This window comes from Mirounga angustirostris, unplaced genomic scaffold (genome assembly GCF_029215605.1).
Source record: "Mirounga angustirostris isolate CCGP_5_RB_7025 unplaced genomic scaffold, mMirAng1.0.hap1 SCAF_11, whole genome shotgun sequence".
NCBI classification, from domain to species: domain Eukaryota; kingdom Metazoa; phylum Chordata; class Mammalia; order Carnivora; family Phocidae; genus Mirounga; species Mirounga angustirostris.
In genome coordinates, this window is record NW_026991719.1 from 48,097,062 (window position 1) to 48,109,232 (window position 12,171).

Consider the following 12,171-nt stretch of genomic DNA (forward strand, 5'->3'; position numbering starts at 1 on the left):
AATATGTTCTGCAAAAAAAAAAAATACAGTGAATGCATTGATTTATTTGTGAATTTACCAGCAGAATTTATAATTAGCAGTGAGGATAAGCTTTATATATGAAAACATTATTTTTCTTCGGGTTTTTTTTATTTTATAAAATTTCAACTCTACAGAAAAGTCAAAAGACATCCTTCATTTAGATCCATCCATTTTTTATTTTGCTACATATAATTTCTTTCTTTATAAATGTATACATGTTTTTATGTTATGTATTAATATTATATGTTATTATATATAATTATAATAATATGTATGTATTGCTGAACCATTTGGAAGTAACCTGCAGATATTATGACACTTCAGCCTTGAACACTTCACTTCATTATTTCTCAAGAACAAGGGCATTACTTCCATCACATTCAGAGAAATTTAACACTGATACAATTCTGTTATCTAACATACTGTCCCAAAGTTTCAAAATTGTCTTGACAGTATCTTTCAAAGTTTTTTATTTGTTTTGTTACAGGATCCAGTCAAGGATCATGCACTGTATTTAGTTGTAATGCCCCTTTAAACTTTTTAAATCTAGAATAGCATCACCTCATCCCTTCTTAAAATTTTTTCAAAATATTGGCAGTTCTCATGAGTCCAGGCAGTTGTCCTGCATATGTGCCACAATTTGAGCTTGTCTGTTTCTCCATGATTAATTTAAGCATTTTTAGCAAAAAGACTACATAGGTGATGCTGTGTCCTTGCATCACATCAGGAAGCACAGACTGGTTTATCCCATTCATTATTGATAATGCTAAGTTTGTTTCACCCTTTTTAAAGATTTTTTTAAGAGCAGTTTTACATTCACAGCAAATTTGAGAAGAACACATAGAGATTTCTTATATATCCCTTACACCTACACATGCATAGCCTTCCCTGTTAATGAACATTCCCTACCAGAGTGGTACATTTGTCACAATTAATGAACCTATACTGACATACAATAATCACCCAAAGTCCATAGTTACATTATTTCACTCTTGGTGTTAAACATTCTTTGGGCTTGGAAAAATGAATAATGACATGTAATCTCATTATAGTGTCATATAGAGTATTTTCACTGCCTCAGAAGGCTTCTGTGTTCTTCCTATTCACCCCTTCCTCCATGCCTCTGGCAACCACTGATCATTTTACTGTGTTCATAGTTTTACCTTTACCAGAACATGAATAATTGGAATCGTAAGGTATATGGCCTTTCAGATTGGCTTATGTCCATTAGTAATATGCATTTAAGGTTTCTCCATGTCTTTTCATGGTTTGATACCTCATTTCATTTCAGAATAACATTCCATTGTTTGAATGTAGCAGTTTATTTATCCATTCACCTACTGAAGGACACTTGGTTGCATCTAAGATTTGGCAATTATGAATAAAGTTCTATACACATCTACCTGCAAATTTTTGTGTAGACATGTTTTCAACTCCTTTGGATAAATATCAGGAAATACCATTGCTTGTATTTTTATTTTTTATATTTATACTTAATATACTTATATGCATATATGTGTACATACATTTTTTTAAACCATTGGACAATAAGTTGCCTCATGAATCCTATGTAATTCAGTATGTGTTTCCTAAAACCATATTCTTTTTTCACCAATTATACCATTAAGTGCGATTTATTAAAAAAAATAAAAGAATTTGGTCCAGGATCCAATCCCTAATCATGTTGTCTTGAGCTATTATGTTTGTTTAGTTTGCTTCAATTGCAGTAGTTTCTTAGACTTTGTGTAAAAAAATAGTTTTGAAGATGATAACAGTCATTTTATAGAATGTCCTGGAATTTCAGTTTTTGTGATGTTTCTTCATGATTATATTCAGATTATGCGTTTTGTCAAGGAATATCACTGAAATGATGTTTGGTTCTCAGTGTATTGTGTCAGGAGGCACATGGTGTCATTTTGTTCTATAACTTTAACTTTTAATTTTTTGTTACTGAGTTTTGTTCAGGAGATTGAAGAATGTAAGGCTTTGCCCTATGCTGATGTCATAGATAGCTAGGCAGGTACTTTTCTCTTTTCCCTTAGGAAGCAGTAACTTTTTCTTTCTTTCTCTTTTTTTTTTTTAATTTTATTATGTTATGTTAGTCACCATACAATACATCATTAGTTTTTGATGTAGTGATCCACAATCCATTGTTTTCGTATAACACCCAGTGCTCCATGCAGTACGTGCCCTCCTTAATACCCATCACTGGGCTAACCAATCCCCCCTCCCCCCTCCCCTCTAAAACCCTGTTTGTTTCTCAGGTCCATTGTCTCTCATGGTTCATCTCTCCCTCCAATTCCCCCCGCCCATTTTTCCCTTCCTTCTCCTAATGTCCTCCATGTTATTCCTTATGTTCCACAAATAAGTGAAACCATATGATAATTGACTTTCTCTGCTTGACTTATTTCACTTAGCATAATCTCCTCCAGTCCCATCCATGTTGATGTAAATTTGGGTATTCATCTTTTCTGATGGCTGAGTAATATTCCATTGTATATATGGACCACATCTTCTTTCTCCATTCGTCTGTTGAAGGGCATCTCGGCTCTTTCCACAGTTTGGCTATGCGGACATGGCTGCTATGAACATTGGGGTGCATATGGCCCTTCTTTTCACTACATCTGTGTCTTTGGGGTAAATACCCAGGAGTGCAATTGCTGGGTCATAGGGTAGCTCTATTTTTAATTTTTTGAGGCACCTCCACACTGTATTCTAAACTGGCTGTACCAACTTGCATTCCCACCAAGAGTGTAAGAGGGTTCCCCTTTCTCCACAACCTCTCCAACATTTGTTGTTTCTTTCCCTGTCCATTTTGGCCATTCTAACTGGTGTAAGGTGGTATCTCAGTGTGGTTTTGATTTGGATTTCCCTGATGGCTAATGATGATGAACATTTTTTCATGTGTCTGTTAGCCATTTGTATGTCTTCTTCAGAGAAGTGTCTTTTCATATCTTCTGCCCACTTTTTGACTTGATTATTTGTTTTTTGGGTGTTGAGTTTGAGAAGTTCTTTATAGATCTTGGATACCAGCCCTTTATCTGTAGTGTCATTTGCAAATATCTTCTCCCATTCTGTGGGTTGCCTCTTTGTTTTGTTGACTGTTTCCTTTGCTGTGCAGAAGCTTTTGATCTGGATGAAGTCCCAAAAGTTCATTTTTGCTTTTGTTTCACTAGCTTTTGGAGATGTATCTTGAAAGACGTTGCTGTGGCCGATGTCAAAGAGGTTACTGCCTATGTTCTCCTCTAGGATTTGGATGGATTCCTGTCTCACATTGAGGTCTTTCATCCACTTTGAGTTTATCTTTGTGAATGCTGTTAGAGAATGGTCGAGTTTCATTCTTCTGCATGTGGCTGTCCAATTTTCCCAGCACCATTTATCGAAGAGACTGTCTTTTCCATTGCATGTTCTTTCCTGCTTTGTCAAAGATTATTTGACCATAGAGTTGAGGGTCCATATCTGGGTTCTCTATTCTGTTCCATTTGTCTGTATGTCTGTTTTTGTGCCAGTACCATGCTCTCTTGGTGATCACAGCTTTGTAATATAGCTTGAAATCAGGCAATGTGATGCCCCCAGCTTTGTTTTTCTTTTTCAACATCTCCTTGGCGATTCGGGGTCTTTTCTGATTCCATACAAATTTTAGGATTGTTTGTTCCAGGACTTTGAAAAATGTCATTGGAATTTTGATCGGGATGGCATTGAAGGTATAGATTGCTTTGGGTAGCATAGACATTTTAACAATGTTTATTCTTCCGATCCATGCACATGGAATATTTTTCCATCTTTTTGTGTCTTCTTCCAATTCTTTCATGAGTGTTTTGTAGTTCCTAGAGTATAGATCCTTTACCTCTTTGGTTAGGTTTATTCCGAGGTATCTTATGGTTTTTGGTGCTATTGTAAATGGAATCGTTTCTTTAATTTCTCTTTCTACAGTTGCATTGTTAGTGTATAAGAAAGCAACTAATTTCTGTGCATTGATTTTGTATCCTGCCACATTACTGAATTGCTGGATGAGTTCTAGTAATTTGGGGGTGGAGTCTTTTGGGTTTTCCACATAAAGTATCATGTTGTCTGCAAAAAGAGAGAGTTTGACTTCTTCTTTGCCAATTTGAATACCTTTTATTTCTTTTTGTTGTCTGATTGCTGTTGCTAGGCCTATGTTGAACAACAGTGGTGAGAGTGGGCACCCTTGACATGTTCCTGACCTGAAGGGAAAGGCTCTCAGCTTTTCCCCATTGAGGATGATATTCGCTGTGGTTTTTTCATAGATGGATTTTATGAGCTTGAAGAAGTTCCCTCTATCGCTATACTCTGGAGAGTTTTAATCAGGAAAGGATGTTCTATTTTGTCACATGCTTTTTCTGCATCAATTGAGAGGACCATATGGTGCTTCTCTCTCCTCTTATTAATGTGTTCTATCACATTGATTGATTTGCGAAAGTTGAACCACCTTTGCATCCCGGGGATAAATCCCACTTGGTCGTGGTGGATGATCCTTTGAATGTATTGTTGGATCCTATTAGCTAGGATTTTGTGGAGGAATTTGGAATCCATATTCATCAGGGATATTGGTCTGAAATTCTCCTTTTTGATGGGGTCTTTGCCTGGTTTGGGGATTAAGGTAATGCTGGCCTCATAGAATGAGTTTGGAAGTTTTCCTTCTGTTTCTATTTTTTGAAACAGCTTCAGTAGAATAGGTATTATTTCTTCTTTGAATGTTTTGTAGAATTCCCCAGGGAATCCATCAGGCCCTGGACTCTTGTTTTTTGGGAGGTTTTGGATCACTGCTTCAACCGCGTTACTGGTTATTGGTCTATTCAGGTTGTCAATTTCTTCCTGTTTCAGTCTTGGCACCTTATAGGTTTCCAGGAAGGCCTCCATTTCATCCAGATTGCTCAATTTATTGGCATATAGTTGTTGATATTAATTTCTAATAATTGTTTCTATTTCCTTGGTGTTAGTTGTGATCTCTCCCCTTTCATTCATCATTTTATTAATTTGTGTCCTTTCTTTTTTCTTTTGGATAAGTCTGGCCAGTGGTTTATCAATCTCATTAATTCTTTCAAAGAACCAACTTCTAGTTTCATTGATCTGATCTACTGTGTTTCTGGTTTCTAATTCATTGATTTCTGCTCTAATTTTAATTATTTCTCTTCTAATGCGTGGCTTAGGGGTCATTTGTTGCTTTTTCTCCAGTTCTTCAAGGTGTAGAGTTAGTTGGTGAATTCGGGATTTTTCTATTTTTTTGAGTGAGGCTTGGATGGCTATGTATTTCCCCCTTAGGACTGCCTTTGCAGTATCCCATAGGTGTTGGACTGATGTGTTTTCGTTCTCTTTGATTTCCATGAATTGTTTAAGTTCTTCCTTGATTTCTTGGTTGACCCAAACATTCTTGAGCAGAGTGGTCTTTAGCTTCCAAGTGTTTGAATTTCTGCCAAATTTTTTCTTGTGGTTGAGTTCCAGTTTTAGAGTATTGTGGTCTAAGAATATGCAGGCAATAATCTCAATCTTTTGGTATCGGTTGAGACCTGATTTGTGACCCAGTATATGGTCTATTCTGGAGAAAGTTCCATGTGCACTCGAGAAGAATGAGTATTCTGTTGTTTTAGGGTGGAATGTTCTGTAGATATCTATGAAGTCCATCTGGTCCAGTATATCATTCAAAGCTCTTGTTTCCTTGTTGATTTTCTGCTTAGAGGATCTGTCCATTGCTGAGAGTGGAGTATTGAGGTCTCCTACAATTAACGTCTTGTTATCAATATGACTCTTTCTTTTCTTTTTTTTTTTTTTTTAAGATTTTATTTATTTTTTTGACAGAGAGAGACGTAGCGAGCGCAGGAACACAAGCAGGAGGAGTGGGAGAGGGAGAAGCAGGCTTCCCGCAGAGCAGGGAGCCCGATGTGGGCCTCGATCCCAGGACCCTGGGATCATGACCTGAGCCGAAGGCAGACGCTTAACGACTGAGCCACCCAGGGGCCCTGATTATTTTCGTTAACAGTTGGCTTATGTAGATGCCTGCTCCCATGTTGGGGGCATAGATATTTACAATTGTTAGATCTTCTTGTTGGATAGACCCTTTAAGAATGATATAGTGTCCTTCTGTGTCTCTTATTACAGAATTTAGTTTAAAATCTAATTTGTCTGATACAGGAATCGCTACCCCAGCTTTATTTTGAGGTTCGCTGACATGGGAGATAAATCTCCATCCCTTCACTTTCAGTCTGGATGTATCTTTAGGTTCAAAATGAGTCTCTTGTAGACAGCATATGGATGGGTCCTGTCTTTTTATCCAATCTGCAACCCTGTGCCGTTTTATGGGAGCAGTTAGGCCATTCACGTTGAGAGTGATTAGTGAAAGATATGAATTAATTGTCATCATGTTGCCTGTGAAGATGTTGTTTTTATAGATTGTCCCTGTAAATTTCTGTTGTAGATCACTCTTGGGGTCTTTCTCCTTTTATAGAACCCCCCTTAATATTTCTTGCAGGGCCTGGTTAGTGGTCACATATTCTTTCAACTTCTGCCAGTCGTGGAAGCTCTGCATCTCTCCATCCATTCTAAATGAAATCCTTGCCAGATAAAGTATTCTTTGCTGCATGTTCTTCTCATTTAGTACCCTGAATATGTCTTGCCAGGCCATTCTGGCTTACCAGGTCTCTGTGGATAGGTCTGACGTTATTCTGATGTTCTTCCCTCTGTACGTAAGCAATCTCTTCGCCCTAACTGCCCTTAAGATGGTTTCCTTGGTTTTAAGATTTGCAAGTTTTACTATTACATGCCGGGGTGTTGGCCTTTTTTCCTTGATCTTAGGAGGGGTCCTCTCTGCCTCTAGGACTCGAATGTTTGTTTCATTCCCCAGATTATGGAAGTTCTCAGCTACAATTTGCTCAAATACATCTTCTAGTCCTCTCTCTCTCTCCACTCCCTCCAGGATTCCAATTATTCTGACATTGGAACGCCTCATGGTGTCACTTATTTCTTTGATTCTATTTTCATGGATTCTCAGTTTTTCCCTGGCCTCCTCTTTTCCCTTTTTATCTATTATATTGTCTTCCAGGTCTCTTATTCGCTCTTCTGCCTCAGTTACCCTAGCTGTTAGATTATCTAGATTGGATTGGATCTCATTGATAGCATTTTTAAGTTCTGTCAATTCAGCTTTCATTTCTGCCCTTAGAGACTCTATGTTGCCATTAATTGATTTCTCCATTCTAGCCATTGTCTTCACAATTGCTAGCCTGAATTCCATCTCCGACATCTTGGTTATATCTGCATCCATTTGTAAATCTGCAGCATAAGTCATAATCTCTGAGTCTTTTCTGTTTTGGGGGCACCTCTTCCTAGTCATTTTGTTGATGGGTGTTTGAGGGAATGTATAGAGTCCAAATTATTGACCAGAACCCAAGCAAGATGCACCTGTTTTCTTGGGACCTTAGGGTTGTTGGCCTCTTGTTTTCCCAGCCTGTCTTCTGTGGGAGGGGCCTGCCGTGCTGTTACTCAGGCGACCCTGTTTGGGCGGAGTTGCCCTGCACCCCTGTGGCGGGGGATGGGCTCAGTGGGAATCAGTCTTCGGGGCTTTTGTTCTCTGGCGCCTTTCCCTGGTGGCTTTCCGCATCTCTTCCGCGAGTCAGAGCAGAAGAGACCATTTCCAACCCTCTGCCTCCGAGCAGAGAGACAGCAGTCTGTTCTTTAGTGAGCTCTCCAGGCCACACCATCTCTGTTTCTGTCCGTGCTGCTATAAACTGCAACATCCTGGGTTGTGCGCCCCTCCGCAGCGCTCCCAGTCCTGCCTCCAGGTCGGGGCACGTCTCTGCCCTTTGTGCTTCTAAAACCGCCAGCCGCTCCCAGTTCGGGTGCACGTGACTCCACCGCTTGGGGTTTCCACCACAGAGGTTGCAGTTCACCGGTGGGACCCTGGCACACCTGGTTTCCGTCTCGGAGGCTGCAGTTCACGTGCGCGCGACCGTCGCTCCGGTTTCTATCTGGGCGGCTGTGGTTCGCGTGCGCGCGACCCCGCCGGTCTGGTTTTCCACCCCGGGGGCTCCCCTAAAGTCCTTTCCCGACGCTACCGGTCTGCGAGTCTGTGCCCGTCCCCAGCGCACGAGGCTGTTACTTACCGGCAGTGTAGGATCCCCACAGCCAGGCACCCTCCCGCTGCTGTTTATCCTCCGATATCTGCCCGCAGAATCACGGCTCCCCACTTTGTACCTCAAAACCAACTGCCTGTGATATTCTGTTTGTAGAGATCCAGATCTTCTTACATCTCAGGCTGGTTTCATGGGTGCTCAGAGTGGTCGGGTGGATATCCAGCTCAATTCCGGGGACCAGTTGAAATAGGGTCCCCTGCTCCTCCGCCATCTTTCCCCCCTCCCAGCAGTAACTTTTTCTTAAAGTTTTTTTTTAAGATTTCATTTATTTATTTATTTAGATCATGTGAGTGGGAGGAGGGGCAGAGGGAGAGGGAGAGAGAGAATCTCAAGCAGACTCTACACTGATCACGAGCCTGACATGTAGCTTAATCTCATGACCATGAGTTCATGACCTGAGCTGAAATCAAGAGTCGGATGCTATACCACCTGAGCCACCCAGGGGCCCAGGAAACAGTCATGTTTTTATGGACACGTCATTATGATGGAATTAGGTTTACCTAACAGGCAGCATATTTTGTGTGTACTTTACCTTACCTGTTTATAGAAGTGCTCATCATTAAATGGAGTTGTCGCATCTATTCTACCATCATATTTTCTTGCCTTGGAGTATTTATTAGTCTGCCTATTGGTCTGTTTCTCTCTCTCAGAAGGGTTTTTCAGCAGCTTCACATGCACAGTGTCCTTAGGCACATTTTTATGTAAGGTTAGCCAGTTTTTTTCCATACCATTACATAAGCTCCTTCCTATACTACTTTCTTATTTTATAATTATTTCAAATACTTTATTCTGTGAAGCCAATTCATAATATTCCTTATTTTATTATTTTTTTTAAATTCCAGTATAATTAACATACAGTGTTATCATAGTTCCAGGTGTGCAATATAGTGATTAAACAATTCCATACATTATTCAGTGATCATCAGGATGAGTATGCTCTTAATCCCCTTTACCTGTTTGACCCATTCCCCATCTATCTACCCTCTGTCAACCATGTTTGTTAATATATATAGTTTATATATATATATATAAACAACCATGTTTGTTAAAAGATATAGTTAATCTGGTTTTTGGTTTGTCTCTTTTTCCTTGTTTCTTTTGTTTCTTAAATTATACATATGAGTGAAATCATATGTTACTTATCTTTCTCTGACTGACTTATTTTGCTTAGCATTATATTCTCCAGCTCCATGTGTGTTGTTGGAAATGGCAAGATTTCATTCACCTTTGTGGCTAAATAATACAATGTTTATATCAACCACATCTTCTTAAATAAGAGAGGGCAACAAACCATGAGGGACTCTTGACTCTGGGAAAGAAACTGAGGGTTGTGGAAGGGGGAGGTGGGTGGGGCAATGGGGTAATGGGGTGATGGGCACTAAGGAGGGCACCTGATGTGATGAGTGCTGGGTGTTATACGCAACTGATGAATCATTGAACACTACATCTGAAACTAATGATGTACTATGTGTGGGCTAATTGAATTTAAATTTAAAAAAGAATAAAATAATAAAGCACACGTTCTTTATCCATTCATCGGTTGATACACACTTGGGTATGTTGCAGTAAACATAGGGGTGCATATATCTTTGTCAAAATAGTGTTTTCATATTCTATCAGTAAATACCAATGGAGAAATTACTGGATCATATGATAATGCTATTTTTAATTTTTGGAGAAACCTCTGTACTGTTTCCACAGTGGAATTAGTGTTCTATTTTCTGCACATACTTGCCAGCAGTTTTTCTTGTGTTTTTGTTTTAGACATTCTGACAGGTGTAATGTATCATAGTGGTTTTGATTTGCATTTCCCTGATGATGAGGGATGTTGAGCATCTTTCCATTTCTCTCTTGACTATCAATATATCTTCTTTGCAAAAATGTCTTTTCATTTCTTCTGCCCATGTTTTATTTGGATTATTTCTTTTTTGGGTACTGATATTATAATATGTGACTTTATTTTTGTGATTGTTTCCTTCACTGTGCAGAAGCTTTTTATTTTGATGAAGTCCCAATAGTTTATCTTGGCTTTTGTTTCCCTTGCCCCAGAAGGCATATATAGAAAGAATGTATGGAATATATTTGATGTCAAAGAGATGAATGCTGGGATCTCCTCTAGCATATTTATGGTTTTATGTCTCACATTTAGGTCTTTAATCCATTTTGAATTTATGTCTGTATTTGGTGTAAGAAAGTAGTCCAGTTACATTCTTTTGCATGTTGCTGTCCAGTTTTCCCAACACTGTTTGTTGAAGAGACTGTCTTTTTCCCACTGGTTATTCTTTTTTGCTTTGATGAAGATTAATTGACCATATAATTGTGGGTTTATTTCTGGGTATTCTATTCTGTTCCATTGATTTATGTGTCAATTTTTTGCCACTACCATACTGTTTTGATCACTAGAGCAATTGTAATATGCCTTGAAGTCCAGAGTTGTCATGCTTCCAGCTTTCATTTTCTTTTTCAAGATTGCATTGGCTATTTGGGGTCTTTTGTGGTTCATACAAATATTAGGATTGTTTGTTCTAGCTCTGTGATTTTCTAGCTTCCTTGCCAATTTGAATGCCTTTTATTTCTTTTTTTCTCTGATTGCCAAGGCTAAGACTTCTAATACTATGTTAGACAGTAATGGTGAGAGTGGGCATCCCTGTCTTCTTCCTGACCATAGAGGAAACACACTCAGTTTTTCCCCACTGAGGATGATACTAGCTGTGGGTCTTTCATATATGGTCTTTATGATGTTGAGGTATGTTCCCTCTACTCCTACTTTGTTGATGGTTTTTAATCATAAATAGATTCTGTAGTTTATCAAATGATTTTTCTGCATCTATTGAGAGGATCATATGGTTCTTGTTTCTTTTATTAATGTGTTGTAATATGTTGATTGATTTATGAATATTGAACCACCCTTACAACCAAGGAATAAATCCCCCTTGATCATGGTGATTAATTTTTATAATGAATTGTTGGATTCAGTTTGCTAGTATTTTATTGAGAATTTTTGCATATCTGTTCATTAGGAATATTGGCCCTTAGTTCTGTATTTTAGTGGAGTCTTTATCTGGTCTTGATATGAGGGTATTGCTGGCTTCATAGAAAGAATTTGGAGGTTTTCCTTTTCTATTTTATTGGAATAATTTGAGAAGCATAGGCATTAACGCTTCTTTAAATGTTTGCTAGAATTTACTTGTGAAGCCATCTGGCCCTGGACTTTTGTGTCTCATTAGATTGTTGATTACTAATTCAATTTCCTTGCTGGTTATCCTGCTGTTTAAGTTTTCTGTTTCTTCCTGTTTCAGTTTTGGTAGTTTATATCTTTCTAGGAATTAATTCATGTCTTCCAGGTTGTCCAATGTGTACGCATATTGTTTTTCATAATATTCTTATAATTTTATTTCTCTGATGTTGATTGTTATTTCTTTTCTCTTATTTGTGATTTTATTTATTTGGGTCCTTTCTCTTTTCTTTTTGAGTAGTCTGGCTAGGCGATTATCAGTTTCATTAATTTTTTCGGAGAACCATCTCCTGATTCCATTGACCTGTTCTAATTTTTTTTTAGTTTGTATATCATTTATTTCTACTCTGATCTTATTATTTCCCTCCTTTGGTAGGCTACTTTTGATGTTCTGTCTCCAGCTTCTTTAGGTGTGGGCTTAGGGTGTTTATTTGAGAGTTTTCTTGGTTCTTGAAGAAGGCTTGTATTGCTATATACTTTCCCCATAGGAGTGAGCCCAATACGGGACTTGATCCCAGGATGCTGAGATCATGACCTGAGTGAAATTAAGCTATCTAGAAGAAATGGACACATTCCTGGAAACTTATAAACCACCAAGACTGAAACAGGAAGAAATAGACAATCTAATCAGACTCATAACCAGGAAGGAAATTGAAGCAGTAATCAGAAACCTCCCAAAACACAAGAGTGCAGGGCCAGATGGCTTCCCAGAGGAATTCTACCAAACATTTAAAGAATAATTTATACCTAGTCTACTGCAGCTGTTTCAAA

At 38.5% G+C, this 12,171-nt stretch overlaps 1 protein-coding gene across 2 annotated transcripts in view; it reads left to right on the plus strand.

Moving 5' to 3' along the window:
* NBDY (negative regulator of P-body association) overlaps nt 1–12,171 on the plus strand; it is a 181,272-nt gene that overhangs the window by 19,455 nt on the left and 149,646 nt on the right. The window contains exon 5 of one of the 2 annotated variants that reach the window (XR_010406138.1): nt 1–12,171. This exon is cut by the window's right edge and continues 36,923 nt beyond it. The exons of the other annotated variant lie outside the window; for it this stretch is intronic. The gene's annotated coding sequence lies outside the window, so the exon portion shown is untranslated. 2 annotated transcript variants of the gene reach the window in all.